The sequence below is a fragment of the Vanacampus margaritifer genome, chromosome 6 (assembly GCF_051991255.1).
Source record: "Vanacampus margaritifer isolate UIUO_Vmar chromosome 6, RoL_Vmar_1.0, whole genome shotgun sequence".
Taxonomy (NCBI): Eukaryota; Metazoa; Chordata; class Actinopteri; order Syngnathiformes; family Syngnathidae; genus Vanacampus; species Vanacampus margaritifer.
The window spans coordinates 9,278,673-9,300,719 of record NC_135437.1 but is presented as its reverse complement, the minus strand read 5'-3'; the positions used below and the strand labels follow the sequence as shown (position 1 = coordinate 9,300,719).

General features: G+C 39.8%; 1 long non-coding RNA gene across 1 annotated transcript; it reads left to right on the top strand.

Moving 5' to 3' along the window:
* The first annotated feature begins 7,307 nt into the window (after positions 1–7,307).
* LOC144054129 (uncharacterized) lies at positions 7,308–14,573 on the top strand. Its single transcript, XR_013294608.1, has 3 exons — positions 7,308–7,436; positions 13,838–13,948; positions 14,451–14,573. It is a non-coding gene; the product is annotated as an uncharacterized LOC144054129 (long non-coding RNA).
* Positions 14,574–22,047: the final 7,474 nt, after the last annotated feature.

Here is a 22,047-nt window from a genome sequence, read left to right as displayed (position 1 = left end):
TATACAGTATACAATAACATGGTAAACGTTATTTAGACCTAAAAATAAAGGGGGAGCTTCATAGACATTGAGATCATCTCTGGGCTAGGCAATTGTTACAGTTTCATTCATCTAACATTGCAGTCTGGCATAACAGTCTTTAAAAACTGGGTTAATTATACAATTACTGAAACAGTTACGCCAGTTCCCTACATCAGCAGTTATCAAATCGAGGGTACGATTTTAAAATATATTTTAAAAGTATCATACATGCAAGAAACCATCTTGATTTTTTTTCCCGGTTTCTGCTTTTATTTAAAGGTAACTGAATTATTTGTTTTGAAGACCAAACTGTGCTATGATCCCAAAGGAGGACATGTTGTGTTGATAATTATTGCAAAATTATTTATTTACCATTAGGATAATTACTTGACCGATACATAGTGGGACTGTATTCAAAGTTAAAACCAGTTCCCAAATTAAAACCAGACAAATGAGGGCACAGCACTGTTTTGCTTTGTTCATCCAAAATGCTTTGAGCTGGTTTGGGGTACTAGGTTAAAAAAATATATTTCGCAGTGGGTACATCACTGAAAAAAGGTTGAGAACCACTGCCCTACATGGCCCTAATCTAGCTAGTTTAGGGCAAAATTGCTAATATTAGGATAACATTACATTTCATAACATAAACTATACGGTATATGTACAGATTAGACATACACAACTCGTAGGCAGTCACTATTTTTTAACAAGTAAAAAAATATATATTAACAAGTAGATGGTATGTGCTGCTTTGAAGACCCCTTTTATTCTTTTATCACTGACATATTTATACATATATATATATATATATATATATATATATATATATATATATATATATATACACATATATATATATATATATATATATATATATATATATATATAAAGAGCGAGAGAGAGAGAGATTTGCACTGTCATTGGCTTTACAATATAGCATGCACGTAAATAGTCGGTCAACAATTAGAAATAGGCCTGAAATTGGAAGTGGGCACTTAGACCTGCAGTGTAAATCCAATCAAACCAGCCTTTGAGTGCTCTTTTTTTGTGGGGGCACCTGAATTCCGTTTTCTTTGCTTCCTTTGTCACCACTCTGAACAAATGTCTTTCTCCCCCCACCACACCTTCACCTCCGCCTCCTCCCAAGGCTGGGTGACAGAGCCAAGATGAGGGAAAGAATGAAAGGTTGTGATTGACTAAAATGCTGAGATTGAATCCTGTGCTTGCTGAAATGTGAAGTGTGTTTGTGTGTGCACAGGCTCACTGGGGCAACGTGTGATGCTCAGTTTATTGCATCAAAAGCTCATTTGTTTGTATTTTAAACCTCATTTCAGCTTAGACGAACCAGTTTTCACATCATGGCTGTCAGTGACCCACTTTAACTCTTTCCCTCTAATATCCCCCACTGCACCACCCTTTTGATCCATTACTGTTACTCTGCACTGGATGGATGAGATTTAATGGAATATGCCGACAAAGTAGTTCAGTGAGGAAAATACAAAGTCTGCTATTCTGCTGCGTTACTTTTTCCTCCAGTGCCTCAGGCACTGCTGTGCCGTACGTTTGCATGTTAGTGCTGTGCTTGACACCGCTCTGACAGCACTCAACACATCAGAAGGACTTAAGCTCATCTGGCCCGTCAGGGGCATCAACATTGGTTGTTCAAACTTAGTTTGTGTGGTTTATGTGAATAGAGAAGCACCTGAGGAGATAAAATACATATGGATAATGTGCCATAAATTTTCAACACATGCCTTTTGGGGCTTCTTTCTAAACCAGTGGTGTCCAAACTCAGTCCTCGAAGGCCGGAGTGCACACACACACACATACACACACACACACACGTGTTCACGAGTGAGGGGAGGATGGAGCGGAAGATCGACAGGCAGGAGATTGACAGGCAGGAGATCGACAGGCGGGAAATTGACAGGCGGATCGACAGTATCTGGAGTGATTTGGACTCTGTATCAGTTGGTCCTGGATAAATAGGAGTTGAGCAGAGAGGCGAAGCTCCTGGTTAACAGTCCGTCTGTGTTTTCTACCATCGCCTATGCTCACAAGCTCTGGGTCATGACTGAAAGAACAAGATCCGGAGTTTTCATGTAGTTACTTAACATTTTATTTAGAAAAAAAAGAAGAAGTTATTATTGCGCATTAAAACGTGCAGGTAAGATGGATTTCCAAAAGGCATCAAATTACAGATGAGACATTCTCAAAAAAAGCAGCCGTCGGAGGAGCTGTCTGAAGTGGCTGGGGAGAGGGAAGTCTGGGCTTCCCTGCTAAAGCTGCTGCCCCCGCGACCCGACCCGACGGATAAGCGGTAGAAGATGGATGGACATTCTCAAAAAAAGTTGGATTTTATTTCCGTCATTTACACTTTCAAAACACTAGAAAACTAAATCATGTCATCTGTAAAAGTTCGGGCACCCTGTTTAGCATGCACCCCCTTTGGAAAGCTTAGACCTGGGGTCTATTTCACAAAGCAAGTTTAGTGAGAACCCTGGGTCAAGAAACTCTGAAATTTGGGAAACTCTGCGTCTTCCGTTTCAGAAAGGGAGGTAACTGAAACCAGAGAAAAAGAGGTAACTCTAGCCTGTTTTATAAGAAGAGGTCATTTTAAGCGCTCGGTCAGTTACCGTAGTAACAGAGTCCTGAACCTAACCTGGTTGGTCGCAGGTTTTTTACAATGAACCTCGAGGTTTTCTCTGTCCCGCCTCCTTTCAACTACGCACGACATTTCATTTCCTCATTCATCAAGTCCGCTGCGGTGAGTTTTTGCATAAATACGCCTATAGTCTATAGCGTAAAGTCCTTTTGTCACAAACATGGCATGTCCTTTTGACAATGACCCTATTGATGAAGAAGCCACATTATTGCGCAGAGAATTCAATATTTGTCGTAAGATTGTTATCAAATCGCGCATAGATATGCTGGAATTTCCGGACAGTTATCTTTTTGAATGGTACTGTGTCACATCACAGTCCATCACCTACATCATCCACATCTTAATCCGTCCTTACATTTGCAACTCTAGTCATGCGCTCATATCACAGTATATATTATGTGTTGCACTCTAATTTTTTTCATTTAACCGTTTGAAGATTTTTTTTATATTTCATCTTAAATCAAGTGCTCTTCTCCCCCGCAGGATTGCACCTAAATGAAATGAATTAATGAACTACCATTCAACAGGTTTCCCCTGTAATATTATTGTGATTGCATATGATCGCATTTAGATTTGAGAGGGTAAAAAACGCGGAAGCACAGGGCAGAGCAGTGGCTTGTGGCGCCCCAACCCTATGATTTTCTTAAGCATATAAAAATCCCCTTGAAGCCACAGACCAGGCTTTGTCTGCATCCTTGTTCCTCCCTTATATGAGTTGTCAAAGATTTTCCATCCTCCAGATTGGCAAGATTAGTGTCCGTCCATCTTTCCCATCAGGTATAATGAATGCTGTCGGGCAGAGATGGGACTGCCGAGGGACCGAATGGGGCATAGAGGCTGAGTGAGTCACTGTGGGAAGGCTGGTGTAGCTCAATCGTTGTCCTACCCTAAAGGCAGCTTGGATGTGTGGCATCTGTGAGAAGGCTGCCATTCAGGGAATTTAATTTCATGCATAGCAAATGTTTGTGATATAGCATGCAATGTGTGCCTATGCATACATGACATACGATTATCTATGCCGACTAGCAGACTCGCAAGCAAAAGGGAGAGGCTAATCTATTATTAACTAAATGCTAATCCTTACTCCCACACTGTTGCATCCGAATTTCACTCACTTTGTTCAATTCACTCGCTATCCACAGTCCATACTTGTGCTCTCTACCACTCACCTCCCCTCAGCCCATTCATTCCTCCCCCACTTCTCACTATAGCGACAGCACAGCGTGGATGGGTAGTAGTTTGCCTGTGTGCCATCCATTATTCCTAGGCAGGAGTGCATTAAAGATTCATCTCTGCAGCTCAACCTCAAAGGAAAGACTACGACCTCTGGTATAGCTGCTGAATAATGGAGAGCGCCAATAAAGTTGTTTGCGTTTGATGTCATTCTCAGCTTTCTCCTTCCCAGGTGAATGTGGACATGTGACATACAGGCACACAGCAGTCACACAAAGTTATCATTACAAGTTATCATATGCTGTATGTACTTTTTTTCTTTTCTTTTTACTCTCCTATATTTTCACTTGTGTTCCACTGGCACCCTCTTTTTGTTCCTCAAAAGTGTGCTGTAATACACAGAGAAGTGCCTGAATAAATCCAAACAAACAAATAAAAAGAGACAAACAAAAGCACATCTCTGAAATGATGATGATGAAGCAAGTATGCAAAAATAATCTTGGCTGTTTCCACTCTGCATACCAAGTGACTGGCACTGTAAATTTCACAGCAGCCATCATTCCCCTCCTCCCTCAACCCAGCTAAAAAGGGACTTGCAGCTCCGGTGGCTCTGGTCGTTTATATTGTATATGATCAAGGGGAGGACACACCTTAAAATGTCTTTTGTCTCATGCATTTACAGTATAATTCAGTCACATGAGCACAGAACAGAATACTTAATTTCCCTCATGGGATTAAAGAAGTAGACATCCATCAAACCATTCAATACAAAAACAAAATGATTGTATTAAATATGACATGTGAAAGAAATCACTTGATATTCATGCCAAGACAGTTTAGACAACTTGATTCTTCCAACTTTGATTGGGAAAATTATTTTTCTGTCCCAGTATAACTTTGCACCAGAGAAGAAAGAAAGCCACATAAAAGACGCAAAAAAATGTGTCAGATTCACAAACCATCTGGGTACATTGTCTGTAGGTGTGAATGTGAGTGTCAATAGTTGTTTGTCTATGCACCACACCTCTCACACAAAGTCAGCTGGATAGTGCTAGAAACTGGGTGGAGGGCAGGAATGTTGTAACTGTAATGTCATATTTGAAATATCAACTGACAGGCAATAACATTTTTTTTTAATTGTAATTAATCGCATGACTTCAATAATCAACTCACAATTAATCGCAAATTTTATGTCTGTTCTAAATGTACAGTACCCCCCCCCCCCAAATTTACATAAAAGTGGAAAAAAGTGTTAAATACAAATATGGCTGCATATTTTAGTTATTGATAAAGTAATTTCATAATAATTAATAAAACTGTGTAAAATTAAAAAAATGTTCTGTACTGTAAAAACCGAGTGTGATGCTGATTTGTGTTGAGGTAATTTTTCTGCTACTAGATGGCATAATTGCATTTGTAAGACGGTAACAGCTCAGTGCATTTTTCTTTTCATATTAAGAGGTATCTAATCTTTAACATTAAGTAACTTTAACATTAACACCAACATTAATTTAAAATTGTAAAATACAACTTGAACCCAATCTCCACAAAAATATGCATCATTATTACATTTATTAGGATCTACTGCTAAATGTTGACATGGACGTGTCTTCTGCATTGCTACCGGAATTCCCCGAGTACAGGCCTTCCAAGTAACCTAAGGGTCATTAATCGCACGTAAAAATCGTGGCATTAAAGGAACTTTAAATTAACTCAAAATAACAAACAAATTTTGACACCCCTCGAAGGCATAACAGGGACATGGAACTGTTATAAAGAGGTTGCCGGATGAACCATAAAGACCGGAGCCCAAACATAAAGACAGATGGGCCCTTGAAGTACACAATATGTCAAAGCAAGGTGCAAATTCATTTCATCATGTGTTATGCTTAGTAGACAGCTGTACTTGAGTGACCATAATGGGACATTAGTTATTTTCATTGGTTCAAGGGACACACATATAGCGATGTGTGTGGCCTTGAAGAAATAGAGCAGATGGGTGAAGGTGGGGTAGTCTCTGTGTGTGATGGGAATGATACAAGACAAGTGTAACGCTGCGTTTTAAAAAAGGAAATCACTTCCCTACCTTAGTGGAAGACCGGACATTGGGAGAAGGCAGCTAGCTTCTCCTAAACAGAAGTAGAGGTGCTGGTTGGCAACAAGGTGGTCGTCAGTCATTGAGGCATTGAAGAGAGGCAGTTTTGCCTCACCAACAAATCCCATGAAAGCATTAAAAATATCTTCACCTCTGGTGTGTCTTTTTAATGGCAAACTCTTTCTTGATGCTCATGTCTTTGAAAAGCATCCTGATGAAAACACATCATTGTGCCACATCCGCCATATCAGTCGATTTGTCAAGTTCCTTCCTCAGTTGCTCCTGTTCATCCACGGCCATTTCTTCACATCGTCTTGTAGTGGTGTTGCAGGAAAAAAAAATATTAAAAAGGCTATCCGCTGTTTCGAGAATGGTTTCCTTTACAATATCCCTGTCCCTGAATGGCTTCTTATGTTTAGCAAGAACACGTAACTTACACCATATGAAGCAATAGTTTCAGCTTTAGCCTTGGCCTTCGGTTTGATGAAAATTGCTTGTTGTGCTGCAAGCTGTGCTTTCAAATCCCGCACTTTTGCAGCGCGTAATGCGTTTTTTGCCGGTATGTCCTTCTTGTAGCTCCCGTGTCGAGTTTTAAAGTGCCGCTCCACATTTATTTTCTTTGCCAACGCCGCTGTTCCCTGTTGCAGATTAAACAGACGGGTTTTGAATTATAATAAACAAAAAAAAAATACCTTCCTCCCACTCTGGGTGAAAATGACATGTTTTGGCTAGTTTTTCCGCCATTTTAGTGCGTCCTGTAAGTGTTTTATGTTCATACGGAATTTTCAAAAGGTTTATGCTGCATTCGAATATAAGATGTTTATAGTTACCATGCTGTAATATATTTTCATATACGACGCTTATACAATAGTTAGCAGTTATTTACTGATTCATACTGTATTTGCTTTCTTTAGTTTTACTCTGGTTCATACTGGTTATGACAGTTCTGCTCAATAAAGCAACTTGGAGCTTGGATGCTACTTCCTGTCAAGAAGGCAAAGTTTGGTGGAGGACCCAGTCGCAGGGAAGCAGGGCAAGGTGGCAAAGGTGATGTAAAAAAAAGGACTTTAATTACTACAAAACAAAAGCGAATTCCAAATGGCAAGAGAAAACAAAACGTGGGGAGGACAACAAGGCAAACACTGGTAGCATGACGGGAGGGAAATGACAATGAACCGACACAGACAGAGGGGAGACAGGAGACTAAATACACACACGCTAATGACACAACAAGACACACCTGGGGCAAGACACAAGTGGTTGAGGGCACTGATTGGTTGACACGAGGAAGGGCGGGATTACACTTAACAAGACCAAGGGAGACACACAAGGAAAAACAGAACACAAACATGACACTTCCTGACTCTCTTATATATTTCGAATGCAGTTTGACTTCCTAACTTGTGTCCACTTACACATGCAATAGTAACAGTACACCCACACTATAACAAAACCACAGCATAAGAAAATGAAAACCAATGGGTAAGTAAAACACGCAGAATTATCATTACTATGTTGTTGTTGGTAGTAGCAGGGTGCTGAAAAGTAGTTTACGCAATGATGCCATTCAAGATAGGACTGCCACTATACAAACCTGTACAAAAGTATGTGTCTATCATAAGTGTTGACAAGAGTTTGTGAGGTTGTTTCAAAGGATATAGGAGTATGGCAGAAAGCAGAAAAACAGGGCTTCCTAGTTGATTAATGAGGTATGACCAGTCCTCTGCATGCTGATTGAGTGAACTCTCTTTTTCTCATGGGATTCCAAGGGAATAAAAGAAAGTAACACACATCAAAACGCTGACTGCTCAACTCCCTGTGGAATTCCTGAGAAGTCCTTGTCAAAGTGCACATGTTGACTGGAGACCGCTAATGGTGCATTGTTGCCTTACAGATGTGTTATGTTAGTGATTTGGAAAGCGGAGGAGTATATTTGTGTCATACGATAAAATTAATTCAGAGTGGCAACTTCACCAGTCAAGGGCAGGTGCTCATCGGAGGACGCCAGGTGGAGAAAGAGAATGTTGGTGGGGGGATGACAGAGGGTAACGAATCATACATGCAGTGAAGTGGGACAAAACAAAGTGAGAGTGCTAAGAAAGTGATGGCCATGTTGTGTTGCTTTTGCGCATAAGCAAGAACAAGGTGATAAAAAGCAGCATTCCTAAAAGGAAAATACATTTCTACTGTCGGGGGAAACGGAAGTTGTTTTCACACCAGTTCCGCCTATCTCTTTGTGAAGGTCATAAAGACTGTGAAAAAGCAGGCAAAGTCATCCTCTGCATGAGTAATAGCCTTGCCTCAAATATCTATCCAAAGTGGCTTCAATAGAACACGCTACGGCGCCGCCCTCCTGCTCAGTTGAATCACAATGAATTGGATAAAAATTTTTAAAATTAAATATTGTAATAAAACGTCACATGTTTTTCGATGATCAGGATAAATAGCATACATATATTGATGAGTAAGAATTCTTTGTTTATCTCTGGCGTCTCAAACGGTGACATACTTCCAATGTGGGAGCACAGACCATCGCTAACCGACATTTGTTAAAAGAGTGACATGCACAGTTGGTCTTCATGCAAAACACACTTATTGGCCACCTTTGGGTGCCAAATTCCACCACCCACAGCCATAATTGTTGAAACGGCAATACCGGTGAAGCACGTCATATTCTGTCTAACTCTGAATGATGATCCAATTTTGGCTAGGTTTCCACAGCATATCTACTTTTGCCTTCTTATTCAACTCGGTGAAGTCAGTTAAACATATTTTGAGAGGAAAACGTTGAGTCCTGGTGGCATGGATAAGAACAGATATGGTGGTATTTATAGATATGGTATTTATGGACGTAATCAAAGGTATTGCAACGACATATACAGGGTCTTGTAGAACTACACTACACATAAGACTAGACAAACTAAGGTCTTATGCAGTTACTATGTCCCTTATGATAATGTAATTATATGGTCAGTTGCTATAAATTTACAATGTGTCTATATTAGTAATTATATTCTATTATATAATTATATTGTTACTATTGTGAAGCTTTTAGTTTGTTTTGTCAGTCTTTTTTTTATCATCTAGGCCTTTATTCTGTCATATAGTAATTGCTCTGGCAAGAATTACTGAATGAAACTGTCAGGACGTCGAGATTCCTTAGCCGAGGATTCTCTCAGCTTGTCGAGGTTTCCTTCCATGAATATTGTTCTTGCTGTCGTTATTTCGTATTTTTTTATATGAAAACTCCCGTGTCTTGTCTGTGTTTGGCTCCTAATTCTCTATCTATCTATCTATCTATCTATCTATCTATCTATCTATCTAACATCCATCCATCCAATGTGAAAGCAACCCATATCACGTGAAGGCAGAACAGGATCTCAATAGAGAATTTTATCTCTATGCTGATGTTAAGTTTATTAATCATATTATTGCCGTAGCACAAAAGGTCAATCAAATTTCCTTCGCAGCCCTTTTGTCTGATGTATTAAATCCACCATCTAAAAACGCAGACACATAATGCCTGTGATGTGTGAAGCAAAAACGAACTTGACAGCACTTGAGCTCTACCCCGTGACCCTTGCAAAAATGTCTGTAATCGAAGACAATAGGCCTTCAAAAGAGAATGAAATTCATCACATCACATGCTCCCCAGTGCCACAATGGAAGGTAATAAATCATTTTAGACTTATGTGACCCCTTTTAAATAACCATCTTCAAAGTTTGTCATTCTAAGTCCATTACTACCACCATCAATTGTGCCTAACATGTTTCACCAGCTGATCCACCGTTATACGAGCGTACAAGTTTAATAATTCATTGGCGCACACATTTAATAGCTGATATGTATTTTCAACTGGGCAATGTTAGAGAGAGGCTTGTCTAGGATACCACAGAAACAATATAACAAGGTTAACACAATAGTAACAATAGAAACCAACAGTTTAAATGTTCCATTTACAAATTGTTCTTCTGCATCAGTAATAAAATAGTATTATAAATACAGTTAACATTCCCAATCAGCAGTTTAACTATTATAAACAGATTCCACATTGAGGCACAGGAGAATAAAGACCAAATGTGTTATATAATGGCTGGATCCTATGAATGTTTTGTCTGTCTTGGATGGATGGATTCAGACTTTACATTAACTGTTCACCTGATGACATTCCGCTCACTTGCAAGTGCAATGTCACAATGAAGGTCAGAAACAAAATATCTGTAGTTATATGCCTGTACAGTACAGTATAAAATGCTTGGTTACTGCTGATAGGCAAAGGTTGAGTTGAGGCAACTGAACTTCTTCTTTGTTCTTGTTTACTGATTTGTTTGATTTGTCTTGTTTACTGTTTCACCTTTAATCCCAAAGTTTTCTTCAGCTTTAAATTTTAGATCTAATTTATGCCTTAGTGGCTGTTTCTTTTTGTGGTGGTCAACAATAGGGTGTTGCTGCTGTTGTTCGACATGGTTTTTGAAATGATGGGTAGCAATTAGTCATTCACGTGAATGTGTTGTGGCAAAATAGCTTGCTAGGCCGCTTTTTCTGTGGAATTGACAGACAATTGATGGGAGGAGGGACAACAGGAGATTATTATAGGCAGATGATAGCTGATGCCTCAAATCTCCTTTGTTTAGAGACGTCTTCTCTGGTTTGATTTATATGGCCCTTTTCACACCTTTTTCAAACCAATGACCTTCCCTGTCCAGAATTTGGACCATGTCTTCAAAGGAATGTCCCTTAAACTGTAAAATCTTGACCTGAAGAGGCCCCTCGCTGGTGGTGTGCCATGCGCTTGAGCAAAAGCTGTGCAGTAACTTCAATGTGATGGTTATTGCACTCCTCACTGCACTGTACTGTATTAACATCATTGCTGAGTTTGATTTTCAGGATTCTGCACTTGGGTTGAACCAGCTTTTGTCTGACGGTGTTATTCGGTTTGAGATAAATTCTTCTTCTTTTATTGGATTCTTAAGAAAATCCTTCTGAGTTTTCTTGACAAACCAACCACGTAGACTCGTAGAGGATCACCACATCCCACCGCCTGTTTCTGTTTTCTGGTGGACTTGACAAAGACACAGTTTGGGTATCTATAGATCATCAAAGCTCTTCTTATGGGCGTCTGCTTGGTGCTTGGCGTCTGGTTGGGTTATTATCTGCTCCATCCTCAAGGATTTTGATGAAGCCGTTGTTTGAGTTCTAGTTGGTGTTCAGTGTCAATGAGAACATGCTTGTTGGAAGGCTTTCTGTAGACCTCTTTGTTACTGCCATTCAAAATTAGGGATGTAGCGAAATGAATTTTTGCGGCCAAAACCGAAAATGAAAAATGCTTGGCCGAAAAAAAATCATGCCAATTTTTACTATCATTGCATATATTATAATTAATTAAAATTATAATATTATTCTAAATTTTATTTAGCACTGGCATTTTAACAAAACACAATACAAATTGGAATGTGCCCACGCTTGCTTGCAGCGGTTTTTTGCTTTCATCACTACAACATCCTATTTTGGCCATATTCTTCTGGCTTTAATTTTATTTTGTCTCAAAAAATTTGGTGGCCGAATATTCGGTGCATCACTATTCAAAATATGTGGCCCTTGTACACTTCTTCCTCAGTCGCTTTGGCTCAGTTATTAAAACTTTATTAACACTCAGATCCACTTGATCTTTGTCATCACATTCATAGCTAAGACGCCTTTTCCTTTAAATGTGTGAAAATGTTTCACGCATCTCCGAGACGTTTTTCAAATTAATACATAAACTTTTTTTGTTTTATTTATTTATTTATTTTTTTTAATTGATTGAACACCACCCTAATTTGAAGAAGAAAGTGTTAACATCTGTCTGTCATGGTTCTTGAGTCATCATTTTAGATGATGTTGCCTTCTACCTCTCCTGCCTTATGTTTTTCCACCCAGTCCTATAAGACAATGCATTTCCTAACTGCATACTCTATTACTCCCCTTTCCACATTGAGGAGTTCTTCTCAGCATGGTCATGGGATGTGTTTGATAACAAGCCTTCCCAGGAGATGTGCCTGCTGCATGCAATGAATGCAGGTTGCCTGGGAATAGATGCAGAGGAATGTTGGTGATGGATAAGATATGCAAGAATTTTGTTTTTCCCCAAGGTGCATCGCAAGAGATCACATAATGGCTCAACTCTTTTTAATTGTCAATCAACTCACGTCATAACAAAAGGTAACGAGTGGTCTCCTTTTGGATGTTCATATTTGAACAACAGGGCTTACAAAGTTGCATCTTAAATAAACAAGCCTTTTTAGGGAATCATCAATAGTGCCGATGTGTATTATTGTTCCTCTTGTCTTTTTTTAATGCCACCACACAATTCTTAGGCGTTATATTGTGTAATATAAAACTAAGGTACTGCTGTCTCTTTAGCCAATATCTTTGCACCTCAGGGTTATTTTGTCATTCTGCGCCCTTTAAAATTGGTAGAAAAAAAAACATTAGAAGCCAATCTTTTTTAGCCAATACTGATCAGCCAACAATCGGGATCATGCCTGATTTGCAATCACTTGATTGGATACAACCGTAGTTCTGTACACGGCGCCTAGGCAAACGTTGGATAAAAACAACAAAATATGTTCAGCATCTTTCTAAATACGTAATATTTTTTATATTTATTTATATGCTTAAACCTTAAAAGGTTCAGACTTAAGACTTACAGTACTTGTGACTTACTCATATACTGTATGACTAATTACCACCTCTGCTAAATGTTTTGAGAAATGCACCAGCTATAGCGCAAATGGTGATAAAAGAGCAGCCTGAAAGGGATTGAGAAAAACGGTAAGATAATGCCTGGCATCTTTTATGATCTAATGTTCAGTAATAATTTGTATCCATTTCATGATGCGACGAACAGTATTTTTGAACACTCAGATGTTGAGTTGAAATGCTGGTGTGCACGGATGCCTCTGCGTGTAGTGTCCTGCAGGAGATGTTCCTCTGGGGGACAATTTTAGCTTACACCTGCTCTATCTGTTTCATATTTCTGCCTCTATTCAGTCTCCTTATCTGTGGAGATGCAACCAAGCACACAAAGCTTATTTGATTTCTGCAGGGCAAAGCCCCTGGATGGAGTATGTCTGATAGAACCATCTGGGCAGCAATCATATAAGACAGTAGCAATCATATAAGGCAAGTGCTGCTGTCTGTTGTTGTATCATCAGTTCATGCAGCTGCGAAAAAAAATGCCGTGAACAATTCAGTTACATCAACTCGAGAGACTCTGTCCAGAATGGAAAGAAATAAGGTAAGAAATCTATATGAATCACCTCAGACCTTCTTTTTTTATGTTTGAAAGCAATCCATGTTTACATAGTCCAAGGTAATAATTGTGCACAAGCTAAGATCTAATTCCAATATGCTTGGTGTGATTTGTAAAAAGTGTCCCATATTTCTTTGCTTTTGAACTGGGTAATTATAATGGCCCCATTCTAATTCAGAAAGCCCACCCTCTACTGATTTTGGGAGGGACAGAAAATAGATTCATAATTTCTTGTCCACTATAAGAAAGGGGATTGATGAATTCACTGAAGACATGCACCCATGTTTACAGTAGTTCTGTCTTACAACGCCTTACATGCACACAATTAATAAACACTCAAAAACCTCATATGGGGAAAAATAAACTTTGAGAAGGGGGACTCCACCTTACAGGATGACCAGGCTGCAATGGCTGCCAGTGGGCAAAATTTACCATACAACGTTAACTAACACAGCGTGAGAGCCCATTTAATAAGACGGTGCGCTGCAGGAAGACAAAACCTTGAAATCGTATCTCAAGTAGACCGAAAGCCAACGCAATTTAATTTAGTATCACGGTAATATGTTCATACTTTCTTGTCCTTTTCAGGAGTTGCTGCATTTCAAATCAGAAGAGAAAAAAGTACCCCGACTTCACCGACGGACTACAAGTGAAGTCACTCTACAATGGCGACCCCTTTGGAAACACAGACCGTGAATGGTAAAACACAATTTACTCGAGTATAAAACTAGATAACTTTCTTCATACATAAATATTCGACATAACTTGACGTAACACAACATACTTGACAGTATGCCGCTATCTCCCTGCATCTGCATGAAATTATACGGTTGAACTCCTGAACTGTATAGAATGCTTATAAAAAAAAAAAGATAAAAACAATCAATGAATGAATAAATTGTGAGAAGGCCAGTTTGTTGGAGGTCAAAATGAGTTTTGAGGGCCAAAATAAAAAACAATTTATCACTTTCCGCCATTTTGGTTGTTTGCTTTCGCCGCAGTTCGGAACTCAGAAAAACCAACTCGAATATATCCGACCATCCTCGAATGCAGCATAAATCTGCCTGGTTTAGTTTCTCTCTCATTCAGTGTTGTTGTGTTGTTTCTCTGTCTTTCTTTATGGCTGAGTTCCTTTGTTAGCATTTTTACTGTGCTTCCATGACATTTATTTTTTGTATAATTTTTTTCTGTTTTGTTTTAGCATCGAGCTCCCATCCTGTTATGCCTGTCCACCTTGCATTGTCTTGCTTTTGTTACTCACGTCAGCCTTTTGTTGAAGTAGTTTTTTATTTTGTTTTATTGAATTTTGCTCATGTTGTTGTGCTCCTTTCAAATAAAAGCTTTGTTAAAATTGAATTTATTTTTGTGTTAGACTCTGTTTTGGGTTTCAGGATCTATGTACACACAACTGGAACAGTCATTCTGAGTCATTCTATAACACGTATTACTTATTAGTGTGTTTGAATGTCTTCATAAAGTGAAGTCATATCTTAATACTTTTTCAAAGCCATACAGTAAAATGAATATTCCGCACAGCTTGCTGTATACCTTTCTTTGCCTAGATCTGTCTACTTACTAATCATAATTTGGAATCCAACTGTGGTTAGGAATAAAACAATAACAAATGAATATAAACATTATGGGTAAATGAACGACCACCTAATTGTAGCTTGACAAAGTAAAAATGTGCTCACGGACAATCTTGGCCTCTAATAGTGTCTGCACTGCTGTGATTTTAAAAATTCATGTTTTTAAAATTGGTGTGAAATCTAATAATGTGGCCCAGACACTATTAAATATGAATCATGTGTACTGTTTATCTTACAGCTGCTCACAGTCCAATTCCATAGCAATTTTTCACTTGTTCTTCTTCATTAGGTGAAATGCATGCGCTATAGGGAGATCGACTAGTCCAGTCTAAAACCCATTCACTTCTTTCCACTGGTGAACGCCATTGTGGATGTTGCAGTGTGTTTTGGATCTCAGTGCACAATGAAGGAACTCTCTATCGGTTTGGTTGCATCATTCTTCAAACTAGTAGACAAAACGTCATGTGTGGACTTTTGAGCTCACTTTGCTGCATCATTGTGACAAGCCCTATTGAGTTGAGCGGTCAAGTTAACTTTATCGGTCCCATGTTTGCCTGATTAAAAAAATTCCATCACATTGTTATAAGATTGTTCCTCTTTAGCTGATTTTTCTTATATTTGTTTATGTTTTCCTTTTATATTCTTACTTGTTCCTATTTCTTATCACAGTAGTTCGAATTTTGCCTTTTTAAGTTCTTAAGTAGATTAGAAAATAAACCTGTGTCCCGGTGGGGTGGGTGGGGGTTTTGGTGGGCGGGTGCGCCTCCCCCCCCCGCCCGGTTGGGGGGGGGCCCAGCTGGTCGCTCCTCTTAACTCACTGCACTAGTTATGCACAATACATTTTAGGGCAATTAACACACTTTGGGGGGGAGTGGGGTGGGGTGGAGACACCGTCTCCGCCCTGCAGCTCCCCTCCAAATTTTAATGCACCACACAACTGGGGGGGGGGGGGGGGGGGGGCATCGGTTGGGGCGGCCGCGGTATGGAGCAGTGCTGCGGTCGCCTGTCCGTGTGCACTCTGCTTCGTCTGTCCTTTCTACCTTTCCTCAGTTTCTCCTTTGGGCCCTTGAGGTTTCCCTGATTTGTTGGAGTTTGGATGTCTCTGGGGTTGGTGAAGGTTAGTGGCCCGGTGGGTGGTGTCTGGTCGGTGCTGGGCTTCGCTTTTCTTTCTTTTCTTTGGTCCCCCTTCAGGTCTCCTGGCGGCCCCACGACTCTGGCTGGATTTTGAAGTATTCGGTTTAGGTGAACGGTATGGGAATTCTTATTTATTTATTTATTTTTTTTCTCACGCACGCACGCACGCACGCACACACACGCACGCACAAACACACATACAAAAAAAAAAAAAAAAGGGAGAACAATGATGATGACATTTCAAATGATCAATACTGAGATCTCCCAGAAAAAAAAAAAAATAAAATAAAAAAAATAAATAAATAAACCTGTGTGAGATAAGCAGTATTTTTTTCTAACAGTAATTTTTGACTAATTGTAAAACCCCGCCTACTTCATATTGTATATGAATATTTTTTGTTGTAATTATTACATATTGGTGAATTTATGTTGGACTTATATAGATATAAACACTTTTAGTCAGGAGACAATTGGAAATCCAAGCAGGCGGGCGTAGGCAGCTCAGGGGTCCTCGCAGGTCCTAGTCAGTTATTGCCTTCCGTGAGAATGGCGCGCATGTGTGGCACAAAATAGTAGGTTTAAAGTGTTCTGTAATTCTTGGTCCTTGGGTTGTTTTGATGAAAGCATACCACATAAATGCTATTACGACACCTAGGAACTGTGATAAAGCGTGGAAAATCGGTATCTCCTTTCAGCAATTCCCACAAGATCGAAACAAATAAATTTCAATGTTCCAAAATGCCTTTGTTTCCTATATCCTCTCCAAGGTCACATGATGAGCCAAGAGATGGGCTCCTCTCGTAATTGTTCCTGACATGTTTTAGCAATTGTGCCTCATGCCAATGAAATGGATACAAATTACCACACAGCAATGAAACTTCTACACTCATTTAACACAGACTGGAAAAGGAGGAGAGAATCGAAATGTGCAGCTCTGCCACCCAAAGTTTACAGAATAGATGACAAAGTACCTGGCCGCTGATAATGCCATTTAAATGCAGCCCCACTTTGATAAAGTTTAAAGTCAGCCGGCTTAGCTTGGCAAATCCTGGCTCCTAAATCAGAGCAACCAAGCCAGCTGTAAAAAGAAAACATGAGCATGGCCACGTTTCAGAAGAGGCCGCACAAAATTCTCACCAGCCAGAGCAAAAATATTTTAGCTAAGTCATTCACAAACATCTACAGCTGTACATTCAAGTCTACTGGTCCTTTCATGTCTCAGATGGATTTACAATCATATGCAACGTGCTTTCATCAGCAGAATATGCTGCATGGCAAACAGAATGCATCAGCACAGATACAGTATACCAATAGCATGATGAACATAGATTGTAGCTGGAGATTTGAAAAAAGAGCAAGGCTATAATTAATTTCCCATGATTTAAAAATGCATTGTAAACTAAACTGTGGTTGTCATGATGTGGTGCAATTGTGTCTACTCATAACCAACAAAGAAGGTCCACATATGTGGGTGCCACTCTGGCTGCTTGATTAGAGAGCAATTAATGTGTGTTGCAAAGTTGTTGGGAGGGGGTCAAGAATCTCATTTTAGATGCTGCAAAATGTGCAAAAATCTCGGATATGTTCTCTGGAGGGAAATCTGTAGCCCCTACACCTGTGACAGCAATACTTATGCAACAGCAGGTTGAACAGCTGAACAGTTGAGGCAGCAGCCACAGATCCAGGGTTTTGATATCCGAGTGAGCGGAAAAGTCTAAACATTAGTGCAGGTTGTTACATTACGTTGATAAAGGGAACTTTGAGATGATGAAGGGTAACATTAGCTAGTAGCTACCCTCCATTACATGTCTTGAGCAGTGGCAATAGATTAACAATTATACAAATCCCCATGGACATGTAATGTTGCATCATTCCTTTCTAAAACCGGCCAATCATTTTTACTTTATTTTGATAAAATATCAAATAGTTAAAATTTTGGGATGTAAGTGTCCATTTTAGTGTCCAATAGCGTTTTTTAAACATTTAGGTTTATGTGTGGCATCATAGTATTTAAATTTTATAGTAACCCTATATGTTGTGGTTAAACATGTCCTTTTAAAGCATCAAGTAAAATAATAATAATAATAATAATAATTCAGATTTATGTAACGCTTTTCTAGACACTCAAAGATACTTTACAATGGAATGGATAAATTATTCATGCACTAACACATTCACACGGTGGTGGCGGTAAGCTACTTAAGTAGCCACAGCTGCCCTGGGGCAGGCTGACGGAAGCGTAACTGCCCGTGTGCACCCACGGCCCCTCCGTCCACCACCAAACATTCACACCTTCTACACACCAGTGTGAGTAGCACTGGAGGCAATGTGTGTGAATTATCTTGCCCAAGGACACAACGACACATGACTTGGGGAGAGCGGAGATCAAACAGCCGACCTTCTGGTTAGTGAACGACCGTCTCTACACCCTGAGCCACGGCCGCCACAATTAGTGAAAGCATTACAATTTAAACATTTCCTACATGTAAATAAAATATGAAAATATTATTTGCAAAAAGAAGGCCCACGCTGAAAAAGAATAAGTGCCAAGTGCCTTTGCTCTCCTGCTTATTTTGTTCTCTCCTCCCGCTCTTCCGGGTAGTGCACATCACATATACTGTAGCTGTCTCAGGCTATGCCTGTCAACAGTATGGACTCCATACAAATTCTATTGCGTCAACTTGCACAAGTTCATAGCTGGCAGTAGTGCACATACGCTAAAGAGTTACCTTTTTTTTAATTTTTTTTTTTAACACTGGTTCCGGTGACATCACACCATTTGATCGGAGTCCGCAAATTGTGATTTGATTATTAATTAGCCATGCCCACTGAGAGACAATAAAACTGAGCATAATTATCCTTGTAAATGTGAGTATTGCATTGCTCTTTCTATTGCTATTCATCGGACACTATGTGTATTTCGGGTCTTGTTTGATTAAAAAATGGTGGTAAGTATTGAGGCAAAACTAAGCCTGACATGTGCTTGCACCTTGTGACTTTAGCCCTTTCTCAATAGTAGCATTATATTACAAACATCATTGAATGTGAACATTGCATTTAAGAAGGTGTCCTCTCTATGACCCACTGAACTGGATGTGCTCGTGAGCACAACTGGTAGCCTATTCTTCTTGGAGCACATAGGAGAGTAAATATGTGTCTTCTCAGAAAGGAAAACATAATCCTAATGACGTTGACGTTGAAAAAGCCTGATTATATTGTTGATGTGTGGACTGGTTGTGGACATGGCATTCAAAGTTTTGTCCCTCAGGATATAAGGGGGACATCAGAAAGCACAGTGCCTGTCATCTTATATCCATCCCCCCCTTCCTGTCATCGATGATTGGAGCCTTGGAAAATGACTCTCTCAGGGACCCTTTACTGGAGAATGGTCATTACGCAGATACGGCTGGTGGAAGAGCCACAAATGCAGCTATTCCTACGGCAGTTAACTAAATGCCAGAGCACAGTAGCTGAAAAAAAAGCGTATATACAGTGTAATAAATTATCCTATCACCCTTAACCTCTCGCTATTGCAGAGAAAGGAGATTTGAGAGGCAAACATAACTGATATTATTCATTCCTTGACATACAATAACTCAAAGCTTGTTACGTCCCCACAACTACCGTTTTTGCAACATTTGTTTACCAAAACCAGTGAGTGGGTGGGTAGCAACTTGTTCTTTCATTTCATGTTCATTGCTATCTGAATATGAAGGTTACGACTTTGTGAACAAAATAAGTCAACATATGTATAGAAGCAAGCAGCTGGATAAGATGCTGTGTGTTGGCAGATGATTCTTAGCTAGTCATCTTTGTAAATCATTCTGCCAAAACAAGCATTATGACTGGCCAAGCTGCTATAACAAAAGTATCTTTCCCTGCACTAGCTCAATCTGTAAGGATGTTGGCTTGGAGGCCTGAAAGCAGGCTCAAGATGCATTGCGGATGATTGTGTGGTGGGAAAAAAAAAGGAAATTGGGACTGGAAAAAAGGATGAAAGTGATGAAACATAACATATTTTGGGAATGTTAGAGTAAATACTCACCAGGAAAATTCAACAACCATTCGGTTGTAAAAATATCTGGGGGATAATCCCACAATAATGTGAAACAATAGAACATCACTCACAAATCTTTTTACTTTGTCTGTTGAGGCTTTAACCACGACCAAGGCTTTGCCACTTGCATTCTGATTTATAGCATGACTTTCTACACCTCCCGATACGGCAACCCGCAGAGAGGATGACACCCTAGACACCTATAGTATTTAAAGGTATTGATGTTAAAGATGACAAAGTCTAGACAGCGGTAGGCTGTCATCTGCAGGCCCTGTCTGTTTATGGGCTGTTAGTGTTTGAACTGCAGGGTCAGTCCAACTGTGGTGGCACCATAACACTGGCCACAAAGTGAACAAAAATAAATCTTAATGAACCTTTTAAGCCCTCTTGTCTGTCCTAAGGGTGGGAGCGCCATGTCTAAAGTGGTAATGTGAGGGGACAGGGGGAGAAGTGGTCTGCCATCGGGGACAATGAGAACAAGCTGAGCGACTGTCACTGTGAGGTAAACAATGGTGAATCTGTGATCGTGCTCAAAGGTGACAGATGCTGCAGAGGTGTTAGTATACTGGTGCACATTTTTCCGGGTGATTGTTGAGTGTCTAGTTAGCGCTTTGTAGTCAATCAAAACTAAATATTGATTAACATGACATGCAATCTGTGGGTGTTTCCTTATTTATCTGAACTCTTCAACAAACTCTGTCAGCACCAAAACGTCACCTGACATCTTCCCTTCATCAACAATCACATTAAGTCTCGCCGACTCAGAATAGTCATTTTGGCTGGCCACAAAGTTGCTAAAAGTCATCAAGTGATGTTACAAAGATATTAATCTCCTCCTTAGGGGTTTTCACTAAATGCAACATGATTTATGCTGTCAGTGGAGGGCAGAGTGGTGGACAGATTTAATTGCTAAACAAGCTGAACACAACGTTATATATACTGGAAGTTAATGTTTGTGGAGTTTTTTTTATCATGTCCTTGATATTGAAGAATGTATGTTCCATAATGAATAAATATCGGATTAAATTGAAGTGAATCGAATTGGATTGAAAAATTTAAATCAAAGTGAATTCTTGAAATCGAATTGATTGGGGAAATTAGAATCAATACCCAGCCTTACCAAATAAATCACGTGGTGTTTACATTGATCTACGTGTCACACCGCTGTACATCGACAAATCACATCCCACGTTAACAGGTGACCAGCGATCTTCAGTCAGAATCATTTCAATCAGACTGAAAAAAAAAGTCTCTATATAAAACCTGGCCCAGTGCAGGGCCTGGTGAGTTGTGTAATTTACACCACGCTATCCTACTTTTGAAATGGGTTACAATTATCAGAGAGCTTATTGACAACTTATAAGAGAACAAAACATAAGACTTAGACACAGCAGGCAATTTGTGTTCAGTGAATAATACACCTCATATACGGTTTAAAATCGCAAAATCAACATTAAAAATATTTTTCCCCCAGTACCAGTGTATAATAATTGATGGTATCCTTTATTATCAGAGTGAATATTGTGGGGTGTCAGGCCTGGACCTGACTGCATACCAAAAAGCAGGCTATACATGGAAGGGGGTCCACTTCCCCAAGTCAGGCCTAGGCTGACTGCACATCAAGGGTGGGTTAACGACAGGGTCATCAGCTGAGGACCATAATTCGTTAACATTTTGCCCCTTATCCCGGGACATCTCCTGTTGGTGTGCCTTCTCTACTTCCTCTGAGGCAGCCCTAGCCATTATTTAGTCCAAGAACTTTGAGGAGAGATGTTGACACTCCCACAAAGCCTCCCGCTTCCACAGGGTAGCGCTTTGCAATCAGTCCACTTCCCCTACACTCTGCCATCAAGTCTGTATACTTTGCTCGCTTCCTCTCGTGAGCATCCTCCAACCCCTCTTCCCGGGGCACCTTCAGCTCGATGACCAGCACAGTTTTTTCCGGCTAGAGACCTCTATGTGTGGCCGCAAAGTGGTGCTGCTGATCTCCCATCATGGGAATTTGTGCCTCCCTAGAT